A 25,861-nucleotide genomic window follows, 5' to 3' on the forward strand; every position below is an offset into this window, starting at 1 on the left:
ATGGGCGCAGCCATCTTGGATTCTGTCAGCTGATCATTTCCACCAATCTGTTCTCAGTATTGATAATCTGCATAATTGCCTAGCCAATCCCTTCCTTGCTGCAGGTATAAATACACTGTGCCTGAGCAAGGAAGGCGTCAGTGCTTTGGTTGTCAAACCTAGTTCCTGTTTGTCTCTCTCCTGTGATTGTCTTCCAGGTTCCAGCTCCTGTCTCAAGACTTCCACCATAGAGACCCGCACCAGCATTCCACCTGCGGTGTAGCCTGACTCTCCAATCCATTGTGGATTCATCTGTTTCCAGCTACAACATTACCTGCTTCCAGCTCAGCTTCCAGCAGAGTACAGCTTCTCTTAAAGGGCCGGTGTCCTTTCTACACTTTACCACTCTCCACCGGTATTATTATTTCTCCGCTCTCAAGTTCTACATTTCAGTTCATATTTCATCGCTCCCAAGTTCATTTATTATTTAACTGGTTCCAGCCAGTATCCACTCCGTGCTAACAACAGTCTGGTTCCAGCCAGTATCCACAGCAGCCGTTTTATCTTCAGCAACCCAGCTTTTCCTGGAACACCAGCTGGCACAATCCTGGGTTATCTCCATTGCTACAGTCGGGCCTGGTAAGGACTTTCCATCTAGAAGATTATAAGAACTATCTCACACTACCAGTGCCCTGTGGCTCCTGCCATCCTGTAGTACCCAGGAACTGTATTTATTCTTTGCTGACTTTTACGTTTTCTTTTACTGCTGCTGTGTTGCGGAGTTGTCATAATAAACATCATTGACTTTTATCCAAGTTGTCGTGGTCACGCCTTCGGGCAGTTATTATTCATGTTACTTACATGTCCAGGGGTCTGATACAACCAGGGCCGGCCCTAACCAATATGATGCCCTAGGCAAGATTTTGGCTGGTGCCCCCTAACACCACCACTGGTTGCACCTCTTTCCCAGCACCATCACCCCTCACCCATAGCAGTAGTTATTTTGGTGTTTGTACCCCCTATATTTTAAATAGGAACAGTTCGCACATTTGGCGCACAGCCCAAAAAGGGTGTGTTTTTGCTGGCAAGGGGCATGGCCACACAATAGTAACCCCAATTCCAATTACGCCACACAGTACTGCAACTTTATTCACATTTGATCATGCGATAGTGTCCATTATTCATATTACATCCCACAGTAGTATTACTTTACCTTATAAACATTACTCCTCACAGTAGAGCCCCTTATTCACATAACATCACATTGAATTGCTCCTTATTCACATTACACCACACCCTATTGCTCTTTATTCATATTAGATGACACAGTAGTGCCCTTTCTATACGCAACGCCACATAGTAGAGCACCCTATACACATAATGCCACACATTAGTAATGCATTTATACACATAATTCCACACAGTAATGCCCCTTACACATTATTAATGTCCTTATAAACATAATGTGCCTTACACATTATGACAACCTTTATTAATGCCCTTTTACACATAATGTCCCTTACATATATGCCGCACATTATTAATGCCCTTATACACATAATGACACATAGTGCCCCCTATACACATTTGCTGCACATTATTAGTGCCCCTATACACATAATGACACACATACAGTAGTACCCTGTTACACATATGCCACACATTATTAATGCCCTTATACACATAATGACACACATAGTGCCCCTTACACATGTGTTGCACATTATTAATGCATTTTTACATGACACACATAATGCTCCTTACACATATTCCGAACACCACTGCTCAACCAACCCACTCACATGCACACAGCACTCACACTTCCACTAACACTGTGACCTCTGCCTCTGCTTGGATACAGATGTGTCCTCATAAATCTTGCCTCAATGCTAACGTCGGGCACCTTTTTTTTATGAAAATGCATCTTATTTGCATTGCTATGTGGCTAGGATGCACAAGCAGATTCTGCTGATTAAAATGATATGCAGCATGCCTATATACTGTGTGAGACTGTGGCTGTATCTGCATATGAAATGCTATACAGAATATAGGCATGCCGCATATCATTTTAATCAGCAGAAGCTGCAGATGCCCCTAGGCATATCAAATGCCCTAGGCAATTGCCTAGTTTGCCTATAGCTATGGCCGGCTCTGGATACAACCTCCCAGGTTCCGGTACATCTCAGCCCCTACAACTGAGGCTGCCTCCCGTCAGCTCAGGCCCTCAGTTGTGACAGTAAGCACTGACCTAATGAATCCAGCCGGAGACCAGGATCAAGCGGCCAGGCCGATGCAAGAACTGGCAGCCCGACTAGAACATCAGGAGGCTGCACAGGGCCACATCATCCGCTGTCTCCAGGATCTCTCTACTCGGCTGGATGGGATTCAGACAACTCTCCGTGGATCAGGCGCGTCTGGTGCGTCAACCACAGTGACTCCAGCTATAACCCCACCCACCTTACCCATTTCTGCTCCACGTCTTCATCTTCCAACGCCAGCAAAATTTGACGGATCTCCAAGATTCTGCAGGGGATTTCTCAACCAGTGTGAGATTCAGTTTGAGCTACAACCTGGCAATTTTCCCAGTGACCGTACAAAAATTGCCTACATTATTTCTCTTCTCAGTGGCTCAGCCCTTGATTGGGCATCACCGTTATGGGAGAGGTCCGACACCCTGCTATCTTCCTACACTGCCTTCGTGTCAACATTCAGGCGCATCTTCGACGAGCCAGGCCGGGTAACCTCAGCTTCATCCGAGATTCTCCGTTTACGCCAGGGGTCACGTACTGTAGGACAATATCTGATACAGTTCCAGATCCTGGCATCCGAACTGGCATGGAACGACGAGGCCCTGTATGCTGCATTCTGGCATGGCTTATCTGAGCGTATTAAAGATGAGTTAGCTACCAGAGACTTACCTTCTAAGTTAGATGAGCTAATCTCACTCTGCACGAAAGTTGATTTACGTTTCAGAGTGAGAGCAACTGAGCGTGGAAGATCATCTGCTCCAAAATCTTCTGCTCCTCCTCCTCGTCAACTGTCACCATCTAAAGATGAGCCCATGCAACTTGGCCGTTCCCGTTTAACTCCTACTGAGCGCCGAAGACGTCTCTCCGAGTCTCTCTGTCTCTATTGTGCAGCTCCGTCTCACACCATTAATGCCTGTCCCAAACGTCCGGGAAACTCCAAATCCTAGCTCGCCAAGGAGAGGGCCGGCTAGGAGTAATGATCTCCTCTCCATCTCCTCAAGATTGTAATCTCCCAGTCTCGCTTCAAGTTGCTCAACGTTATCGGAACGTCATTGCCCTCCTTGATTCCGGAGCAGCTGGGAACTTTATTACCGAAGCCTATGTTAAACGGTGGTCCCTACCCACCGAGAGACTTCCTTCGTCCATTTCTTTAACTGATGCAGTTATTTCTTTAAGGACTCTACCAGTTCGTCTGAGAGTGGGAGTTCTTCATTCCGAACTTATTTCTTTTTTAGTGATTCCAAGAGCCACACATCCTGTGGTCCTGGGCCTTCCATGGCTCAGTCTTCACAATCCTACAATTGATTGGGCGACTACGCAAATCCTGGCATGGGGTTCCTCCTGTGCTGAGACATGTTTGTTTAAAGTATTGCCTGTCTGTTCTTCCTCCCCCAGGTCGTCTGATGTTCCACCTCCTCCATATCAAGATTTCACGGATGTGTTCAGTAAAGCTTCTGCTGATATCCTTCCTACTCATAGAGAATGGGACTGCCCGATTGATCTCGTTCCAGGGAAGGTTCCACCTCGAGGCCGAACTTATCCGTTGTCTCTGCCTGAGACGCATTCTATGGAGGAATATATTAAAGAGAACCTAGCAAAGGGGTTCATTCGACCTTCTTCTTCTCCAGCCGGCGCAGGCTTCTTTTTTGTAAAAAAGAAAGATGGTGGTCTGCGGCCGTGCATCGACTACAGAGGTTTGAACGACATTACCATCAAGAACCGTTATCCTTTACCCCTGATTACTGAGCTCTTTGACAGAGTTAGCGGAGCTACCATCTTTACAAAGCTGGACTTGAGAGGTGCATACAATCTCATCCGGATCCGTGAGGGTGACGAGTGGAAGACCGCCTTTAACACCCGTGACGGACATTATGAGTACCTCGTCATGCCCTTCGGATTGAGCAATGCTCCAGCTGTCTTCCAGCATTTTGTCAATGAGATCTTCAGAGACATTCTATACCGTCATGTCGTGGTCTATCTAGACGATATCCTCATTTTTGCCAACGATTTAGAGGAACATCGTTTTTGGGTTAAAGAGGTTCTGTCCCGTCTCCGTGTCAATCATCTCTATTGCAAATTAGAAAAATGCGTCTTTGAAGTCAAGTCCATTCCGTTTCTAGGGTACATTGTGTCCGGTTCCGGACTAGAGATGGATCCTGAGAAACTACAAGCAATCCAAAATTGGCCGGTACCCTTAACCCTCAAAGGGGTCCAGAGGTTCTTAGGGTTCGCCAACTATTACCGAAAGTTTATACGAGACTTTTCCACCATTGTGGCGCCTATTACTGCTTTCACTAAGAAGGGTGCTAACCCGTCCCAGTGGTCTGAAGAAGCCATGCAAGCATTTCATCTTTTAAAACAAAGGTTCATCTCTGCGCCTGTTCTGAAACAGCCTGACATCGACTCTCCTTTCATCTTAGAGGTGGATGCCTCCTCCGTTGGAGTAGGAGCGGTGTTATCTCAGAGGGCTAAAGATGGCCATTTACACCCTTGCAGTTTCTTCTCCCGGAAGTTCTCCCCAGCTGAGCGCAACTATGCCATTGGCGACCAGGAGTTGCTAGCCATCAAGCTCGCTCTAGAAGAGTGGAGGTATCTGTTGGAGGGAGCTTCTCATTCAATCACCATACTTACAGACCACAAGAACCTTTTATATCTGAAAGGCGCACAATGTCTCAACCCTCGTCAGGCCAGATGGGCACTTTTCTTTTCCAGGTTCGACTTTAAACTCCAGTTCTGTCCGGGCTCTCAGAATCGCAAGGCCGATGCCCTTTCCCGCTCATGGGAGCAAGAAAATGAGTCAGAGTCTTCAGACAAGCATCCTATTATAAATCCGTTGGCATTCTCCACGGTAGGGATGGACTCTACGCCCCCATCAGGGAAAAGTTTTGTGAAACCGATGCTAAGGAAGAAGCTCATGCATTGGGCCCATGCTTCCCGTTTTGCCGGACATACAGGTATCCAAAAAACCCTGGAGTTTATCTCTAGGTCCTATTGGTGGCCAACTCTGAAAAAGGACGTCTTGGAGTTTATTGCATCTTGCCCAAAGTGTGCTCAACATAAGGTATCCCGCCAGTCGCCTGCGGGGCAACTGGTTCCACTATCTGTTCCCCGTCGACCTTGGACCCATTTGTCGATGGATTTTATTACAGATTTACCCATGTGCAACAAGTTCAATACCATCTGTGTGGTAGTTGACCGGTTCACCAAGATGGCACACTTCATTCCTCTCACCGGTCTTCCGTCAGCTTCCAAGTTGGCTCAAGTATTCATACAAGAGATCTTCCGACTCCACGGTCTTCCTGAAGAAATTATCTCAGATCGAGGAGTTCAATTCACAGCCAAATTGGCGAAGTTTATGTCAAGTCCTCCAAGTCAAGCTAAAGTTTTCCACGGCTTACCATCCTCAGACCAATGGTCAAACTGAGAGGGTGAATCAGGACTTGGAGGCCTTCCTCCGCATCTATGTGTCCTCCTCTCAAGATGACTGGGTTCAATTACTTCCCTGGGCCGAGTTCTGTCATAACAACCAGTATCATTCTTCATCTGCTTCAACACCATTCTTCACTAACTTTGGATTCCACCCTAAAGTCCCTGAGTTCCAACCGCTTCCAGCAACTTCTGTTCCCGCAGTGGATATCACCTTGCATCAGTTTGCCAATATCTGGAAGAGCGTACGATCAGCTCTGCTCAAGGCATCGTTCAGGTACAAGAAGTTTGCGGATAAGAAGCGTCGAGCAGTTCCTGCTCTCAAGGTGGGTGATCGGGTATGGTTATCCACGAAGAATTTGAGGTTAAGAGTTCCCAGTATGAAGTTTGCACCTCGCTATATCGGTCCTTTCAAGATTGAACAAGTCATCAATCCTGTTGCTTACAGACTCCAGTTGCCTCCCTTCTTAAAAATACCCAGGACATTCCATGTTTCCCTGTTGAAACCGCTGATCTTGAATCGGTTTCATTCCTCACTTCCTCCAACTCCGAAAGTCCAAACTCAACGAGGCGTTGAGTATGAAGTGGCCAAGATCCTGGACTCACGTCACCGTTACGGTCAACTACAATATCTTATTGACTGGAAGGGTTATGGTCCTGAGGAACGTTCATGGACCAATGCTTCTGATGTCCATGCTCCTGCCTTGGTCCGGAGATTCCATTCCAAGTTTCCTCAAAAGCCAAAGAAGTGTCCTGGGGCCACTCCTAAAGGGGGGGGTGCTGTCACGATCCGGGTATCTGGACGCCATTTCTTACCCATCAGATGCCTCCTAAGGCTGGCTCAGCGCTCCAGGACCGGATCCCATCTGTTATCCTGATGTGTACATTCCTGTATCCTCTCCTGTCACTCTGGGACGCTGTCACAGTAAACGCCATATTACACCTGGCATGGCGTCTCCCGCGGCCTCCGCCGCCGTCCCTGAACTTCTGCATGCAGAGTGTCTGAGTGGCGATTACGTCAGCCACGGCCTCCGCTGTGTCCGCGTGGTTGGATGTGCATCTGTCAGCCTGGCGCCTCCTGTCTCCGGTGGCCGGCGCCGCCATTACTGTTTTCATTACCACATGGATTACAAACCAAACTTCCCTCCAAGTGTCTGCATGGGCGCAGCCATCTTGGATTCTGTCAGCTGATCATTTCCACCAATCTGTTCTCAGTATTGATAATCTGCATAATTGCCTAGCCAATCCCTTCCTTGCTGCAGGTATAAATACACTGTGCCTGAGCAAGGAAGGCGTCAGTGCTTTGGTTGTCAAACCTAGTTCCTGTTTGTCTCTCTCCTGTGATTGTCTTCCAGGTTCCAGCTCCTGTCTCAAGACTTCCACCATAGAGACCCGCACCAGCATTCCACCTGCGGTGTAGCCTGACTCTCCAATCCATTGTGGATTCATCTGTTTCCAGCTACAACATTACCTGCTTCCAGCTCAGCTTCCAGCAGAGTACAGCTTCTCTTAAAGGGCCGGTGTCCTTTCTACACTTTACCACTCTCCACCGGTATTATTATTTCTCCGCTCTCAAGTTCTACATTTCAGTTCATATTTCATCGCTCCCAAGTTCATTTATTATTTAACTGGTTCCAGCCAGTATCCACTCCGTGCTAACAACAGTCTGGTTCCAGCCAGTATCCACAGCAGCCGTTTTATCTTCAGCAACCCAGCTTTTCCTGGAACACCAGCTGGCACAATCCTGGGTTATCTCCATTGCTACAGTCGGGCCTGGTAAGGACTTTCCATCTAGAAGATTATAAGAACTATCTCACACTACCAGTGCCCTGTGGCTCCTGCCATCCTGTAGTACCCAGGAACTGTATTTATTCTTTGCTGACTTTTACGTTTTCTTTTACTGCTGCTGTGTTGCGGAGTTGTCATAATAAACATCATTGACTTTTATCCAAGTTGTCGTGGTCACGCCTTCGGGCAGTTATTATTCATGTTACTTACATGTCCAGGGGTCTGATACAACCTCCCAAATTCCGGTACATCTCAGCCCCTACAACTGAGGCTGCCTCCCGTCAGCTCAGGCCCTCAGTTGTGACACCAACTAAGAATCTATCCAAATATTCCCTGAGCACATCATTCATGAAATCCTGGAAGACTGCCGGGGCATTACAGAGCCCAAAAGGCATCACCAAATATTCATAATGCCCTGAGTGGGTATTAAAGGCAGTCTTCCATTCATCCCGCTCTCTTATTCGGATTAGATTGTACGCACCGCGTAGGTCAATCTTAGAAAAAATGGTGGCAGTACGAAGCTGGTCAAACAAGACCGAAATGAGAGGCAGTGGGTATGAGTTTTTAATCGTGATACGGTTCAATTCCCTGAAGTCGATGCAGGGTCGCAACGAACCGTCCTTTTTACCCACGAAGAAGAACCCCGACCCAACTGGAGACTGTGAAGGTCTGATAAATCCCTTAGCCAAGTTCTCCTGAATGTACTCTGCCATAGCCTGAGTCTCAGGACGTGACAGGGAGTACAACCTGCTCTTGGGAAGCTTAGCATTTGGCAACAAATCAATGGCACAGTCATAGGGGCGATGGGGAGGTAGTACCTCTGCAACTTTTTTGGAGAACACGTCCGCAAAATCTGCATAACACCCTGGCAATCCTGGCAAACTTAGCTGCGAGAGCCTGACTGGAAGGCTCAAGCAACTCCTGAAACAATCAGTACCCCAACTAAGAATCTTCCCAGAGACCCAGTCAAATTGAGGATTGTGGGCCCTTAACCAGGGTAACCCCAACACCAATGGGGCAAAAGTACAGACAGTCACATAAAAGGACAATTTTTCAGAGTGTGTGGCTCCAATAAACAAAGAAATCTGGCTAGTGCAAGAGGTAATTTTACCTTGGGATAATGGTTCCCCGTTTAACCCACAAATCTCAATTTCCGATGCCAAGGGTACTAAGGGAACAGAGTGTTTCAGGGCGAATTGGCGGTCCATAAAAACCCCGTCGGCCCCACTGTCCACAAAGGCCTCAGTCTTGACAGTTTGACCGAGGATCTTCAAGGTCACCGGAATGATAAAAGTCTTCTTGGGAAATTCTGACTTCTGGCCTGACAGGATATTTCCCATCACTCTCAGGCCCTGAAGTTTTCCGGCTTTTCTGGTCATGATACTACCACATGACCTTTATTCCCACAGTACAAACACAACCCCTGCTGTCTCCTCCGCGTCTTCTCACGCGAGGAGAGGCGGGTAGCCCCAATCTGCATAGGCTCCTCGGAAAATTCCTCAGAGTCTGAGGTTCCCTTGGGAAAGAAGGAAACCTCAGTCTCCCTTTCAAGCCTACGCTCTCTCAGCCGTCTGTCCACCCGGATGGATAACTGCATGAGCTGATCCAAGCTATCAGGCAAGGGATATTGTACCAGTTGGTCCTTTATCTGGTTAGAAAGACCTCTTCGGTACTGGTGTCTCAGGGCTGGGTCATTCCACTGGGTATCATGGGCCAACCTCCGAAACTCCGTACAGTAAACCTCAACTGGCCTTCGCCCTTGCTTAAGGATCGAAATCTGAGCCTCGGCTGAGGCCGTCTTGTCAGGGTCATCATACAACATGCCCAGTGCCGTAAAAAAAGCATCAACACTTTTAAGCGACGGACAGTCAGGCTGCAACCCATATGCCCAGACCTGTGGGTCTCCTTGTAGCAAGGAAATCACTATGCCCACCCGCTGAATCTCTGACCCAGAAGACTGAGGCCTAAGCCGGAAGTATAGCTTGCAGCTCTCCTTGAAACAAAAGAACTGCGAGCGATCTCCAGAAAAGCGATCCGGGAGATTTACTTTCGGCTCCTTAACCCCTGAAGGTGCTGCTGCTGCGGGAGCTCCGCCAGCGGCCTGGGAGGTGTGCATTTTAATGGACAAATCATTAAATTGTCGAGTCAGGACCTGCACCTGATCGACCACCTGTTGCAACGTATTTTGAGGGGTATGCTCCATATTCCCACAAAATTTCAACAGGAGTATTAGGCTGCTGAATATGTTATGCACACCAGTGCCTGCAGGAATGTACTGGTGTCAGAACTGTTATGCACTCCAGTGCCTGCAGGAATGTACTGGTGTTTGAACTGTTATGCACACCAGTGCCTCTAGGAATGTACTGGTGTCTGAACGGATAGGTATACAAAGCAAATGAACTCACAGACAGACACAGAAGGTGATAGGGTAACAAAATACACACAAAGTGAACAGAGAAGCCCAGAGGCTAAGGAACTGGGTGTCTCCCTAGTATTAGTAATGCTCAGATGGGAAAAGCAAGATGTTGTGTTTTAATACGTAGAGAACCCGAAATGCTGTTGCTAAGGGCAACAGCAAAACCCTAAAGGGTTACCAATGGGTGTGGCAGTAAACTCCTTGGTCAGAGATGGAATGATAGACACAAGGAGAGTCTCCACAATCCTAATTCTCACTTGCAGTGCACAGGTTCAGCTTACTGCCACTAAACTGACACCTGACACCTTGCACAGTGAGACAGGATTTAGGCAGGCAAGTCTTAGAATACAGCCGCAAACTTGCTAAGTTCACAGAGTAGTAAAAGAACCCCAGCAAGCTAAACGACTGACTCCAGTCTTACTGCTAGGTCTGGATTGGCAGAGTGTAGTACCAAATCCCCAGGCCTATTTGCAGTAAGCAACAACAAATACAAAGCTACACAGTACTGGCTAACTTTCAGGAACTGACTAACCAACAAAGATTCAGCAGCATCTGCTTAACCTGAGAAGAGGCCTTATAAAGCAGGTGCTGTCCACGCCCCACTCAGACCTCACAGACTGTGGGCACAAAAACCAGCACCGGATCCCCTGCCGTGCACAGAGCCTGTAACCACTGCACAGCAAAAGACCCGAACCGGAGTATCAGCTGCGCTCAGGTTACTCCGCTAGCACTTGTCTCCCGGTTGCCATGACGACGTGGCAGCACAGGGCAGGAGACCCTAACATGAATACAAGTATCAGGGTGCAAAACAGGGGGGGGAGGCACAGTGAAATTGGTGCTTTATATTGTGTATTTACATTATAAAAAAGCGCTGCATGTCAGTGGGCATTTTATGTTTCACAGGCATTGTGTTACTGGCGCTGGGTTTGTGAACTGGCTGCTCCTATCTGTGTCCTTCTGACAGATTTTACTGTGGGTCTGTCCCCTTTAAGTCCCGGAGTGTCTGTGGTGTGTTTGTGCACGTGTGTGACATGTCTGAGGCAGGGAGTTCTTCCCCTGAGGGAGCCATTTTAGGGACACAGAGTTGTAATGTGGTGGCGCTGCCGGCACACCACGAGCCTGAATGGGTGAAAGAAATACGTGATACTGTGAATCATATCAGTAGGAGATTAGATAAGTCTGAGTCTCATGCAGAAAGCAGGAGAAAATCAGTGGAAGATGTGATTTTTCAGGGTTCTGCTTTCTCATCCGCAGGCGACCCCTCTTGGTCACATAAGAGACCATTTGCAAACATTGTACATACTGATACCGACACGGACTCTGATTCCTGTGTCGACGAGAGTGATTCCAGGAGGATAGATCCTAAATTGGCAAAAAGCATACAATATATGATTGTTGCTATAAAAGAGGTCTTAGAAGTTACGGAAGCCCCTACTGTACCTCAGGAGAAGGCTTATTTCTATAAGGAAAAGAAATGTAAGGTAACTTTCCCTCCTTCCCACGAGCTAAATACTCTTTTTGAGGGAGTTTGGGTGAATCCTGAAAAGAAATTTCATATTCCCAAACGGATTCAGATTGTTTATCCTTTTCCATTAGAGGACAGGAAAAGATGGGAGTCACCCCCGGTGTTAGACAGTGCACTGTCAAGGTTAACAAAAAAGGTGATTCTCCCTGCACTTGGGACGGCTTCACTAAAGGAGCCGGCAGACCGCAAAATGGAGACTACGTTAAAATCTACTTATGTGGCCAATGGTACGCTGCTCAGACCCACCATTGCTTGTGCGTGGGTGAGTCGTGCTATCGAAAAATGGTCAGATAACTTGTCATCGGAAATTGACACAATTGTTAGAGACAAGATACTCCTAACGTTAGGTAATATCAAAGACGCTGTCGCATACATGCTGGAAGCTATGAAGGATATTGGACTCTTGGGTTCAACAGCCGCTACCATGGCAGTATCGGCTCAGAGGGCGTTGTGGATTCGCCAGTGGAATGCTGATGCAGATTCAAAAAGAAATATGGAGGCTCTCCCGTATAAAGGTGAGGCCTTACTTGGTGATGGGCTGGATGCGTTAGTCTCGGCGGCTACCGCAGGTAAGTCGACATTCTTGCCTTATGCTCCTGCACCGGCGAAAAAGACACATCACTCTCACATGCAGTCCTTTCGGCCCAACAAGTACAAAAAGGCCAAAGGTTCCCTCTTCTTTGCAGGTAGGGGAAGGGGAAAATGAAAGAAATCAGCAGCATCTCCAGGATCCCAGGAGCAGAAGTCAACCCCTGCTTCTGCCAAATCTGCAGCATGACGCTTGGGCTCCCATGCGGGAGTCCGCTCGGGTGGGAGCACGTCTGAAACTTTTCAGTCAAATCTGGATTCAATCTGGCCTGGACCCATGGGTCTTACAAATACAGTAGTGTCCCATGGGTACAAACTGGAGTTTCAAGACGTCCCCCCATGCCAATTTTTCAAATCGACCTTGCCAGCTTCTCTTCCAGAAAGAGAGGCAGCAACAACAGGAATTCAAAAATTATGTCAGGATCAGGTCACTGTCCTGGTACCCTTGTCACAGCAAGGAGAAGGTTTTTATTCAAGCCTCTTCGTAGTTCCGAAGCCGGACGGCTCGGTCAGACCGATTTTAAACCTGAAAAAACTGAATCTCTACCTGAAAAGGTTCAAGTTCAAGATGGAATCCCTGAGGGCAGTGATTTTCAGTCTGGAGGAGGAGGACTTCATGGTGTCAGTAGACATAAAGGATGCTTACTTGCATGTTCCCATTGATAATGTTGAAAATATCCTTAGGAAAGAAAGCTATACCTTAAACACACCTTAAATACACTTTACCATGGAGCCGCTGCAGCCGCTGCACTTAACACACACTCTGCGCACTGTGTACGCTATTAGCGTACAAAGTCCCGTACTGAGTACGGACTTCGCGTACAAACGCCGCGCTGACGGTACAAAGTACTCACAGCGCGTACACACCCAGAGATGCACCACAAACCCTGAACAGTTATGCAATGCAATGAAAATACGTTTTAAACCTTAGCAGGGCAATGAAGACACGCCACCAATTGTGATTTTACCGCTGGGTTCCGACACCACAGTGGCTTATTGCTGAAAGGGGGTTACAATACAAATAATACAATACAATATAACAGAGTAAATGGCTACATTCAATGGTACATACGTGAGTGGACAAGCTTGCGCAACCCGGCCGCTCCTCGGTCATCTGATAGATAACTTTGTGAGTCTTGTGTCTGACCAGGCATGCAGCAGCTCTCTTTATACAATTCTTCCAAAATGCAATACAATAGATACTGTAATCTCTTTGTCCATTGGACACAGGAATGCACATTTACAGTACAGGAGAGGTCATAGGTCGGTTTGAATAGGTAGGCGATGTCTTTCCCAACTGCTCTTGTGGGTGGTCTCCTCTGGATTCCCGCCGTATACATAATGTACAGTAAATACAGTTTATATCTATATTCTGCTGCTGCACATAACTATCCGCAGGAACATGCGATCTTTCTCAAACCAACACCGGAATGTTACCCTTAAAATGCCCTTCAGCTGGATACCAAACACCACCTTATGACCTTGTTCTGTCCTCTCCTATTCTGTAAAGGTGAATCCCTTTGTTCTGAAACCATTCAAACTGTTGTTACTTTCTGATGTGGTGCAGGGAGGCTATGTGTACATTGTGCACTATTTGGATTAAATATGTAATGTGTTTTGATAGCCTTCCATGCGTTCACAAACTCTACCGTAAATACCCATACCACGCGCTAATGCGCAGGACCGCGGGAGCGACCATACGCAAATTGCGAATATGTGCACGCACAGCAGAGCAAGTACGCGCATGGAGGCCATCTGTGTGTAGTTTGTACATGATGTGTGTACTGCAATATGTTTCGACTTTGACAGTCCACCCTTTGGCAGTCACCAATAACTGCCACTATCTAATCACTAAAAACAGAAAAATATCTACACAATATCTACAGAAGCTTGGATGGTCGGGGGAGAGTGGTAGGTAGGAAATGTATGACCTAGTGGGATAGTAAAAAACATGTATGTATGAATCCATGTCTGAGGGGCATGTATCATTGTGCCGTATATGTTCTAAACAAGCTTCGAGGTATTGCGAAGTATACATTAAATCCTTCTCATCCCGTATCAAGGGTCTGTAAATGGGCCAACAAACACTACCGAGCTCTTTTCGGCTTCTTGTTAAAACAAATGGAGTGCACATTTAGTTGATGATTCATGGAGGGGGAAACATATGTGAGTGCTAGTATATGTAGATATCACCTGTCAACTATGTGTGCTATTAACTGGAGGTTGCAGAGGTGAAGATAAGACACATATCTAAAATACATTCATATAAACATTTTGGGTAGGGCAGATGTCTTTTCCGGATGGATATATCTGGGCAGAGGGGAAAACAAAAGAAAAACGGGTGAAAGAAACAGGCCATGAAATTCATTTGCAATCCTTATCATAACACGGTCTCTATGGATGGGTCATAATTAAATCTGCTGCTATAACAGCGCCCTTGCTCCTTAGACTCATTAACTTTGTGCCGTGCTTGCGCCGCGTCAGAATTCGAACACACCTATATATCAAACCAATAATTATGACGACTCCCAGGATACAAAGGAGAAACTTCCCTACACTCATAATAACATTTTGAGCCCACTCTCCTAAACCTGGGAACCAATTTCGTGGGTTCAACCATGAGACCCAGCCGGTCAGTTCATTACTCACAGTCGCCAAGGTAAGGTTGTGTTTCCTCCTGAACTCCCACTTCAACTGCAAGATATCGTCCATCTTTTGATCGATAATCTCCGTTGGGTCGTCAGTACTGTTCGTAATATACGTACAGCACTTCACACCATATTGAGTTGCCAGAGTAACACAGTACCCACCTGTCACGGCTGTGATATAATTTAGGACCATCCTGTGTTGAATCAGTTCCTTCTTGTAAGCTTGTTACTCCCTTCCCGTATACCTGAAGGTGTCGTCATACATCTCAGTGATATTATCTATCAAGTTCGCTAGCGCATGGATATACCTATAATTTATAATTCCTCTGGCAGTACGGGTGATGTCTAATGCGAGAAGGAATTGAATCCCGGTAGATTTGTGGATCAAATCAGAGGCTGCGTGCTCTGTTCTATCTATGAGGTGTCTCTTGATAATGTGTTCATAGTGAGTATGAGTATAAGGAGCCTGAGCACTGCGGTGAACGTCTTTCATCTTATCATGGGTTATGGTCATGACCTCTGGTAGTACTCTCCCAATATAACACAATCCCTCTGAGCTAGGGGCAAGCCACTTGTACGCCTTCCTCCCACATATGAAATAGGCATCATCTGGGAGAACATAGGGGACAAAATATGACATCACCATATTACAAACTTTCCAAGTAAAGAAACCTATCCCTAGTTCTCCCATCTGCTCAGTACAAGTATCGGGTTGGATGATATGAGCACAATACTCTGGCGATACTTTTCCAACCCACATGGTCTTGCTTCCACGAGTATACCTATACCGAAAATACCTCCCGGCGTACAAGTTCAGAGTCTATGGGTATCCTATCAGCTCTGTGTGAAAAGGTCATTGTCTGGTTATTCCACGTCACTTCCCAATTTCCCGGTTTTCGGTAATTGGAAATATTAAAACATAATAAGGATCTGTCTACATGATACTGGTGGAGCTTCAAACTAGGGGGCCTAGAAATTTTGAATTTCTTGTACACCGGTCTCCCACCCCGTAATTCGAGTACCTCATCTATTGCTAAAGGGTACGGTACTAATCCTGACTTGCTCTGACCTTGAGGTACCTGTGAGCACACCGAGCATTCTGTATGGTTTAAGACCTTACCCACTAGTGAGTGGTAATCACTCAACGGATGACGGTCCATGTCGATATTAAGGTTGGACTGACATCTCTGGATGCACCCATCCTCAACTATATTCTCACAATTCCTACAAATACAATATTCATCAGACAATAACCCCTCACAGAGCCTCCGAGCTCCTTGACTACCAGAGCGCTTACTGATGCCAGCCTTTACTAAAGTGATGTGCTGTTCCTGAGATCCTACAAATTCATACTTGCCATCAGATCCCATTCCAGATCCCTGCTCGACCTCTCTGGGACCCTCACAAAAACAAACTGTCCTTGTCAAAACCAGAGTTACTAATAGAACCCGAAACGCAGTCTCTTGTGATCGATCCATTTCGTTAGGGGAAAGGAGGAAAATAAGAAGGAGAAAAGAAAGGAGAAATGCAGGGGGAGGTGAAAAAAAGAAAGTGGTACGACAACCGTTCTAGCTCTTGTTACTCTCTGTGCTCAGATGCCCTTCAACAGTCCTGCCTCTCAACTTTCCCAGAACAGACACTCCAGTGATACGAGATTCTCTACACTCTGCTCTTTGTCACGAGTTCTCTCCGGGTCAGCGACCTTCTTGCAGTGGGACGAGTGGATCCACGTCTCTCTTTTGGCGACTTTCAATGCTGTTGTGCTGGTTAACAAGACTTGATATGGTCCTTCCCACCTGTCTATGAGGCAACCTGAGCGTAAGAAATTTCGAATCATCACATAATCCCCAGGTTCAATGTCATGACAATTAATGTTCGGTAGGTCAGGAATCACCAGCTTTAAATTTCTCTGTTGATTTCTCAGCTGCTGGCTCATCCCAACCAAATATTTCACAGTCACTTCATTATTACATTTCAAATCATCCTGGGGGTCTATCATTACATGAGGTTGTCGACCAAAAAGGATTTCAAAGGGTGATAGGTTAAGGGGAAACCTGGGAGTGGTTCTGATGCTGTACAACACTAGTGGTAAAGCTTCTGGCCACGACAATCCAGTTTCAGCCATTAATTTGCTCAGCTTGTTCTTAATAGTGCTATTCACTCTCTCCACCTTTGCACTCGCCTGTGGACGGTACGGAGTATGCAGCTTGCTATTAATTCCCATCAGTTTGCACATGACCTGAAAGACTTCACCTGTAAAATGGGTACCCCTATCACTTTCAATTATTCTAGGGATACCATATCTACACACAAATTCCTGCACAATTTTCTTTGCAGTGAACGTAGCAGTATTTGTGGCAGCAGGGAATGCTTCTACCCAATTTGAAAATACGTCAATACAAACTAACACATATTTTAAATTCCTACAGGGTGGTAACTGTATGAAATCGATTTGTATTACCTGTAAAGGACCATCTGTCGGAGGGATATAGGATGGCTCTGTTGGTATTGACTTTCCAATATTCTTCCTCAAGCAAGTAAAACATGTAAGTGCTCTCTTATCTGCATGAGAAGAGAATCCTGGCGCACACCAGTAGGCTCTCACCAGCTTACACATACCCTCTTTACCCAGATGAGTCAGACCGTGTGCCGCCTCAGCTAAGCTTGGAAGATATGCTCTGGGGGCTACTGGCTTACCTTGACCACCTGTCCACAGTCCCGAGGATTCCTGGCCATATCCCTTTGACCTCCAGACTGCCCTTTCCTGTAATGAACACAAATCTTGCATTTCGATGTGTTTAACTGTTGTGTATTATCAGTTGTGTGAAGTAAACAGTCTGTGGAAAGTGAAAAGAGAGGGGAAATAATAAAAAGAAAATTTGTCAGATTTGCGTTCACCATCAGGCTGTCACACCATCATGCATATCGGTGTCTATGCACAGTCTCCCTTCACCAGTATTCTCATTCTCCACCCTTTGTGCATGACCAGGCACACTGCGTAAATACTGGTGTCCCTATGCTGGTGAGATATACTGGATTTGGGCAGAGCTCTGAAAGACCGAGTAGGCATGTGGCGTTTGAACTATGGCCCTCATTCCGAGTTGTTCGCTCGGTAAAAATCTTCGCATCGCAGCGATTTTCCGCTTAATGCGCATGCGCAATGTCCGCACTGCGACTGCGCCAAGTAAATTTGCTATGTAGTTAGGAATTTTACTCATGGCTTTTTCATCGTTCTGGCGATCGTAATGTGATTGACAGGAAATGGGTGTTACTGGGCGGAAACAGGCCGTTTTATGGGCGTGTGGGAAAAAACGCTACCGTTTCCGGAAAAAACGCAGGAGTGGCCGGAGAAACGGAGGAGTGTCTGGGCGAACGTTGGGTGTGTTTGTGACGTCAAACCAGGAACGACAAGCACTGAACTGATCGCAGATGCCGAGTAAGTCTGGAGCTACTCAGAAACTGCGGTGTGTAATCGCAATATTGCGAATACATCGTTCGCAATTTTAAGATGCTAAGATTCACTCCCAGTAGGCGGCGGCTTAGCATGAGCAAATCTGCTAAAATTCACTTGCGAGTGAACAACTCGGAATGACCTCATATAATCCTGTCAGTGAACGTAAGAGATGAAGAGGAAACTTTGAAGACAAATCACATAGAGTTTAGTAACAGATAAGTTTGTAGAGGCAAATAATTTTTTACAAAATTTGATATCTGGATTGAGCACTACGGGGGTATGATTCTCTACTCGGTCTGCTCTCCTAAAAGAAATTCTATGTGTGTTATATCTCTACTGGGACTATCCCAGCCAATCCAGTGTCCTGTCCATTCTAAGTTCATAGGAAACCCGGTATCTTTGAGATAATTTCCTCTACCTGTGATGGACATGCATCTAGAACCGTGAAATGCAACGTTAGTCTTCGTGGGTATCCCACATATTTTGTGCTTCCTGGGTGGGAGCACTCTATATGTATAACATCTCTAACAAAACTCCTGTTAAGTTAATTAGAGGTCACTTATGTTAGAGAGAGAAGCAGAAGTTTTAGAGACCTCCTCCTAACCCCAGTAAGTTCTGTCAAAAGAGTAAAGTTGCATTTATTCTGTTCTTCCCATTAACCGAATCTGTGTTTTCTATACAGCTCGTGATTCCTTACTATATGTCCCTTGATCCCGTCTATGTGTTTAATAACGTGGCTTGTTTTCTCTGTCTAGGGGTCTATATTGGCTATGTGTTCTACTACTCCTACAATCTCTGGCAACATGCCCTTCCTTCCTACAAGTGTAACATATCCTAGGTCCTTTCTTACTATCCGTGTTTTGGGGTTTAGGTTGATGAGACTTTGGTGTAAGAGCCTGTATTCTTTCAATCCTCAGCCTCTCCTCCTGCAGTTCTCTACGCCTAGCAATATTCTTATGGTGTTCAATCGCGCACTCTCTAAGGCAAGCTACTGTGGCCCCTCTCCAATCAGGCAAAGATGTTTGTACCCTGTCCCTTACTGTCTTATTGAGTCCGTCCATTAGCACAGAAACAGCCACTTCCCTATAATTCGCATCGTTCCCTGTATCTGATACCCCAATGTATCTATCCATTCTTTGCAGGGCCCGATGGAAATATTCAGATGACATTTAATTTTCCGTCTGTTTTATGGAGAAAATTCTTCTCCACTCAATGGGGAAACGCAGCTCTAGTTGCCTATTAATTCGTTCTATATTTTCCTGATTGTTTCTGTCAGTCATAAGACTATCCGACTCTAATCTACAATCAGTGATAAAAAAAATTTGAGTCAATATTAGGGGGTAGGCACGCTTTCAAAAATATCCGCCAGTGTTTGTTTGTCGGTTCATACGCATTACCCAGATCTCTGATAAATTTCTGACATCTGGCTAAATGCTTCCGAGGGTCGGGGAATTCTGAAATGAATGATCGCAGCTCATCTCTGGGCCACGGGCAATACATTGCATTATTCCTGGTGAGGACTACTCCCTGACTATCGGTTCCGCCATTGGGAGTTACTATTTCCAAGACAGGGTGTAATTCTACCATTCCGTTCCTAATCTGTTTACTGTGAGGTGTTGTTGTCTCTGTGCAATGAACTGTCTCACACTTACCGGTAGCTGTGACCTCACTAGTTCTTTCATTGGGGAATATTGTTACTGCTCTACCTGGTTGGACAGGCCCCACCTGAGTGTCCTGCAAAGTGACTGCTTGGAGGAGAGCTGGAATTTGTCTGGATCCTTCATCTACCTGTGACCTATAACCTTGAAAAGACTTCAAAACAGGATACATCTTGCAAAATTTAGGGTTAATACATTGTTTTTGCATACTGCTATCATTTACGGATATACCATTGACTGTAGCCATCTCTTTCCCTTCGACCTGTGTCGACACTGGTGTGTTTGTGTTCTCATTCCCGCTAGGGTTTGAACCTGTTTTGCGAATTTGTTCTCTTTGCATATCCCCCTCCTGTTGCCATAATTTTAAACAATCATTATGTCTAATCCTTTGTTTTCCGGATTTAAGAAGACATATTCTACTGCTTACATTCTGCAGTACCTCTGGTTCAAAGCTGCCCACCCTAGGGAATGGTTCCCTATCATTGTTAGTCATACATACCCACTCATTGCATAAAACTTCTGTGTGTGAACCATATTTTTCACACATGATAAACCTTGCTGAGCCTTTTGGCCACAATTCTACCTGAACCCTGTCTTACTTGAGCAACTGGCTCCCTTATTTGTGGGTCTCTTCTAATAATTTTAAAAAATTCCCACAAACACCAAAATACTCAATATAAGTAGACGGTGGAAGTATACCCGAGCGCCTTCCACTCGCTCTCGCCCACGCTGGCCAGTACAACGATACACAAATAGGTTGATCTCGATGGACAATTGTCTTTTTTCAACCTCAGATACTATGTTACTATGTTACTGTTGGTAGCGGATCGCAATGTACCCAATTTAGGGCTCCTATCAGACCTTACACCGTAATTTCTTTTGGTGGAAGTTCTGTTTGGAATATTTTCCTGAGAGAGGCAGTGAAAATTTCCTTTTCGGTATCTTTCAATTGGAATTGTTTGTAGGGTGAAAAACAGAGAAATTAGATAACTATCTTTCACCCTTTCCAGTGAAGCCCACCAGGGAGATTTCCCGAAGTTATCAAAGAAAAACCCCTTTGTCTATACAATCACAGCTGCGTATGCTCTTCCACAGCGCATATGACACAATAATATCACGTTGCGCTGTGCAGAACAAACGGACATGTGATGCACAAACCAAACAAAACTACAAATATACACCTGGCGCCGTCATTAATCAAAGTAATAGCAGCTGGTCCCGAGGACTTAATCCCAAATCCTCAGAAATAGACAAATAATAAATAAAACAATGAGACCGCGCTACTACTTTGACAACAGATTTATATATCAAAAATGTGAACAACACAACATTAATACACGTAAACCGTCCGGTTATGAATAATACACAAAAAAATAAAAATTAAAAATATCTATAGCTGACTGTGAGCCTTTCTCCAAACAACCAAAGTTTAGACACAATTGTTAGGGTCTCCTGCCCTGTGCTGCCACGTCGTCATGGCAACCGGGAGACAAGTGCTAGCGGAGTGGCCTGAGCGCAGCTGATACTCCGGTTCGGGTCTTTTGCTGTGCAGTGGTTACAGGCTTTGTGCACGGCAGGGGATCCGGTGCTGGTTTTTGTGCTCACAGTCTGTGAGGTCTGAGTGGGGCGTGGACAGCACCTGCTATATAAGGCCTCTTCTCAGGTTATGCAGATGCTGCTGAATCTTTGTTGGTTAGTCAGTTCCTGAAAGTTAGCCAGTACTGTGTAGCTTTGTATTTGTTGTTGCTTACTGCAAATAGGCCTTGGGGTTTGGTACTACACTCTGCCAATCCAGACCTAGCAGTAAAACTGGAGTCAGTCGTTTAACTTGCTGGGGTTCTTTTGCTACTCTGTGAACTTAGCAAGTTTGCGGCTGTATTCTCAGACTTGCCTGCCTAAATCCTTTCTCACTGTGCAAAGGTGTTCAGGTGTCAGTTTAGTGGCAGTAAGCTGAACCTGTGCACTGCAAGTGAGGATTAGGATTGTGGAGACTCTCCTTGTGTCTATCATTCCATCTCTGACCAAGGAGTTTACTGCCACACCCGTTGGTAACCCTTTAGGGTTTTGCTGTTGCCCTTAGCAACAGCATTTCGGGTTCTCTACGTATTAAAACACAACATCTTGCTTTTTCCATCTGAGCATTCCTAATACTAGGGAGACACCCAGTTTCTTAGCCTCTGGGCTTATCTGTTCACTTTGTGTTTATTTTGTTACCCTATCACCTTCTCTGTACGTAATGTCATATTCCCCAGTCTGTCTGTGAGTTCATTTGTTTTGCATCCCTATCCGTTCAGACACCAGTACATTCCTGCAGGCACTGGTGTGCATAACAGTTCAGACACCAGTACATTCCTGCAGGCACTGGTGTGCATAACAGTTCAGACACCAGTACATTCCTGCAGGCACTGGTGTGCATAACATATTCAGCAGCCCAATACTCCTGTTGAAATTTTGTGGGAATATGGAGCATACCCCTCAAAATACGTTGCAACAGGTGGTCGATCAGGTGCAGGTCCTGACTCGACAATTTAATGATTTATCCATTAAAATGCACACCTCCCAGGCCGCTGGCGGAGCTCCCGCAGCAGCAGCACCTTCAGGGGTTAAGGAGCCGAAAGTAAATCTCCCGGATCGTTTTTCTGGAGATCGCTCGCAGTTCTTTTGTTTCAAGGAGAGCTGCAAGCTATACTTCCGGCTTAGGCCTCAGTCTTCTGGGTCGGAGATTCAGCGGGTGGGCATAGTGATTTCCTTGCTACAAGGAGACCCACAGGTCTGGGCATATGGGTTGCAGCCTGACTGTCCGTCGCTTAAAAGTGTTGATGCTTTTATTACGGCACTGGGCATGTTGTATGATGACCCTGACAAGACGGCCTCAGCCGAGGCTCAGATTTCGATCCTTAAGCAAGGGCGAAGGCCAGTTGAGGTTTACTGTACGGAGTTTCGGAGGTTGGCCCATGATACCCAGTGGAATGACCCAGCCCTGAGACACCAGTACCGAAGAGGTCTTTCTAACCAGATAAAGGACCAACTGGTACAATATCCCTTGCCTGATAGCTTGGATCAGCTCATGCAGTTATCCATCCGGGTGGATAGACGGCTGAGAGAGCGTAGGCTTGAAAGGGAGACCGAGGTTTCCTTCTTTCCCAAGGAAACCTCAGACTCTGAGGAATTTTCCGAGGAGCCTATGCAGATTGGGGCTACCCGCCTCTCCTCGCGTGAGAAGACGCGGAGGAGACAGCAGGGGTTGTGTTTGTACTGTGGGAATAAAGGTCATGTGGTAGTATCATGCCCAGAAAAGCTGGAAAACTTCAGGGCCTGAGGGTGATGGGAAATATCCTGTCAGGCCAGAAGTCAGAATTTCCCAAGAAGACTTTTATCATTCCGGTGACCTTGAAGATCCTCGGTCAAACTGTCAAGACTGAGGCCTTTGTGGACAGTGGGGCCGACGGGGTTTTTATTGAACGCCAATTTGCCCTGAAACACTCTGTTCCCTTAGTACCCTTGGCATTGGAAATTGAGATTTGTGGGTTAAACGGGGAACCATTATCCCAAGGTAAAATTACCTCTTGCACTAGCCAGATTTCTTTGTTTATTGGAGCCACACACTCTGAAAAATTGTCCTTTTATGTGACTGTCTGTACTTTTGCCCCATTGGTGTTGGGGTTACCCTGGTTAAGGGCCCACAATCCTCAATTTGACTGGGTCTCTGGGGAGATTCTTAGTTGGGGTACTGATTGTATCAGGAGTTGCTTGAGCCTTCCAGTCAGGCTCTCGCAGCTAAGTTTGCCAGGATTGCCAGGGTGTTATGCAGATTTTGCGGACGTGTTCTCCAAAAAAGTTGCAGAGGTACTACCTCCCCATCGCCCCTATGACTGTGCCATTGATTTGTTTTCGAATGCTAAGCTTCCCAAGAGCAGGTTGTACTCCCTGTCACGTCCTGAGACTCAGGCTATGGCAGAGTACATTCAGGAGAACTTGGCTAATGGATTTATCAGACCTTCACAGTCTCCAGTTGGGTCGGGGTTCTTCTTCGTGGGTAAAAAGGACGGTTCGTTGCGACCCTGCATCGACTTCAGGGAATTGAACCGTATCACGATTAAAAACTCATACCCACTGCCTCTCATTTCGGTCTTGTTTGACCAGCTTCGTACTGCCACCATTTTTTCTAAGATTGACCTACGCGGGGCGTACAATCTAATCCGAATAAGAGAGGGGGATGAATGGAAGACTGCCTTTAATACCCACTCAGGGCATTATGAATATTTGGTGATGCCTTTTGGGCTCTGTAATGCCCCGGCAGTCTTCAGGGATTTCATGAACGATGTACTCAGGGAATATTTGGATAGATTCTTAGTTGTTTACTTAGATGACATCCTAATCTTCTCCCATTCCCTGGAGGAACATCGGAAGCATGTACGCTTAGTCCTCCAGAAACTCAGAGACCACCGGCTTGGGGCGAAGCTGGAGAAGTGCGAATTTGAAGTTCAGCAAATCGCATTTCTAGGATATATTATCTCCCCAGAAGGTTTCCAAATGGAGGGTTCCAAGGTACAGGCAGTCCTGGATTGGGTGCAGCCCACTAGTTTGAAGGCGCTTCAGTGTTTTCTGGGCTTTGCAAATTTTTATAGACGATTTATCGCTGGATTTTCGTCTATAGTGGCGCCCTTGGTGGCACTCACTAAGAAAGGGGCGGATGTTGCTCACTGGTCTTGTGAGGCTAAAGCGGCTTTTGCCCGTCTCAAAAGGGAATTTGTCTCGGCCAAGGTGCTGCGACACCCAGATCCAGAGCGTCCTTTTGTGGTGGAGGTGGATGCCTCTGAGATGGGTATTGGGGCAGTGCTCTCTCAGATGGGAGTGTCTGATAATCGCCTTCATCCTTGTGCTTACTTTTCCCGTAAATTTTCGCCTGCCGAGATGAATTATGACGTGGGTAACCGGGAATTGTTGGCTATTAAGGATGCACTCGAGGAGTGGAGACACTGGCTTGAGGGGGCTAAGTTTGTGGTCTCAATTCTCACCGACCATAAGAATCTGGCATATTTAGAGTCAGCGAAGCGTCTCAATGCCAGGCAGGCGCGATGGGCTTTGTTTTTTGCTCGCTTTAATTTTTTGATAACATATCGCCCTGGGTCAAAAAACATCAAGGCTGTTGCGCTCTCGCTGAGTTTTGCTCCAATCCAGGAGACCACCGAGGAGCCGTTGCCCATTGTGTCCCCATCATGTATTAAAGTGGGCATTACCCAGGACCTCTTGTCATTAGTCCTTAGAGCACAGGAGCAGGCTCCTCCAGACCTTCCGGTAGGTCTTTTGTTTGTGCCTCCTAGGTTAAGACAGCGAGTGTTCCTGGAATTCCATGCCAAGAAGTCGGCAGGTCACCCGGGTATTGCCAGAACTCGGGAGTTGCTATCTAGGGCGGTGTGGTGGCCCTCAGTGGCTAAGGATGTGGATCAGTGGGTTCGGGCATGTCAGGTCCGGGTGTTTTTGTGAATCCGTTAACCCGGGACCAACCACAGGTGTAGGTGCTGGGCTATGAAGAAAGCAGGGAGGACGAAGAAAGTTCCGATTCATATATTTATTCAAAATAACAATTCAGTAAAGAGTTAACTGACAAGTTGTTAATCATCATATTATACTGAAGTATTGCAGGAATAATATGCAAGAGAAAACTCAAAAATACATAAAAGAAATGTTCATGGAAACATATGCAAAACAAGCTGATGAATAAATGTTGGATTGTCCAAATATAAACGAGCTTTGATGCTGAACTGCAGAATATGATTAACTGGATAATGCAGACATGAAGAGATAACTGTAAGGATTTGCAATGGAGTTTTGAGAGTTAACTGAGAGACTGTGAAGAATTATCCTTGTTATGACAACATAGCAAATATAAACAAGCTTTGATGCTGAACTGCAGAATGTTATTAACTGGATAATGCAGACATGAAGAGATAACTCTAAGGATTTGCAATGGAGTTTTGAGAGTTAACTGAGAGACTGAAGAATTATCCTTGTAATGACAACATAGCAAATAAAAGTACTGAATTGGGTTACTTGCGGGTTCCGGAGATCACTGTGAAACTGTAGTAGAAGACAAGGTGATGAATGGGTTAAATGCAGAGTTGAACAA

The sequence above is a fragment of the Pseudophryne corroboree genome, chromosome 7 (genome assembly GCF_028390025.1).
Source record: "Pseudophryne corroboree isolate aPseCor3 chromosome 7, aPseCor3.hap2, whole genome shotgun sequence".
NCBI lineage: Eukaryota > Metazoa > Chordata > Amphibia > Anura > Myobatrachidae > Pseudophryne > Pseudophryne corroboree.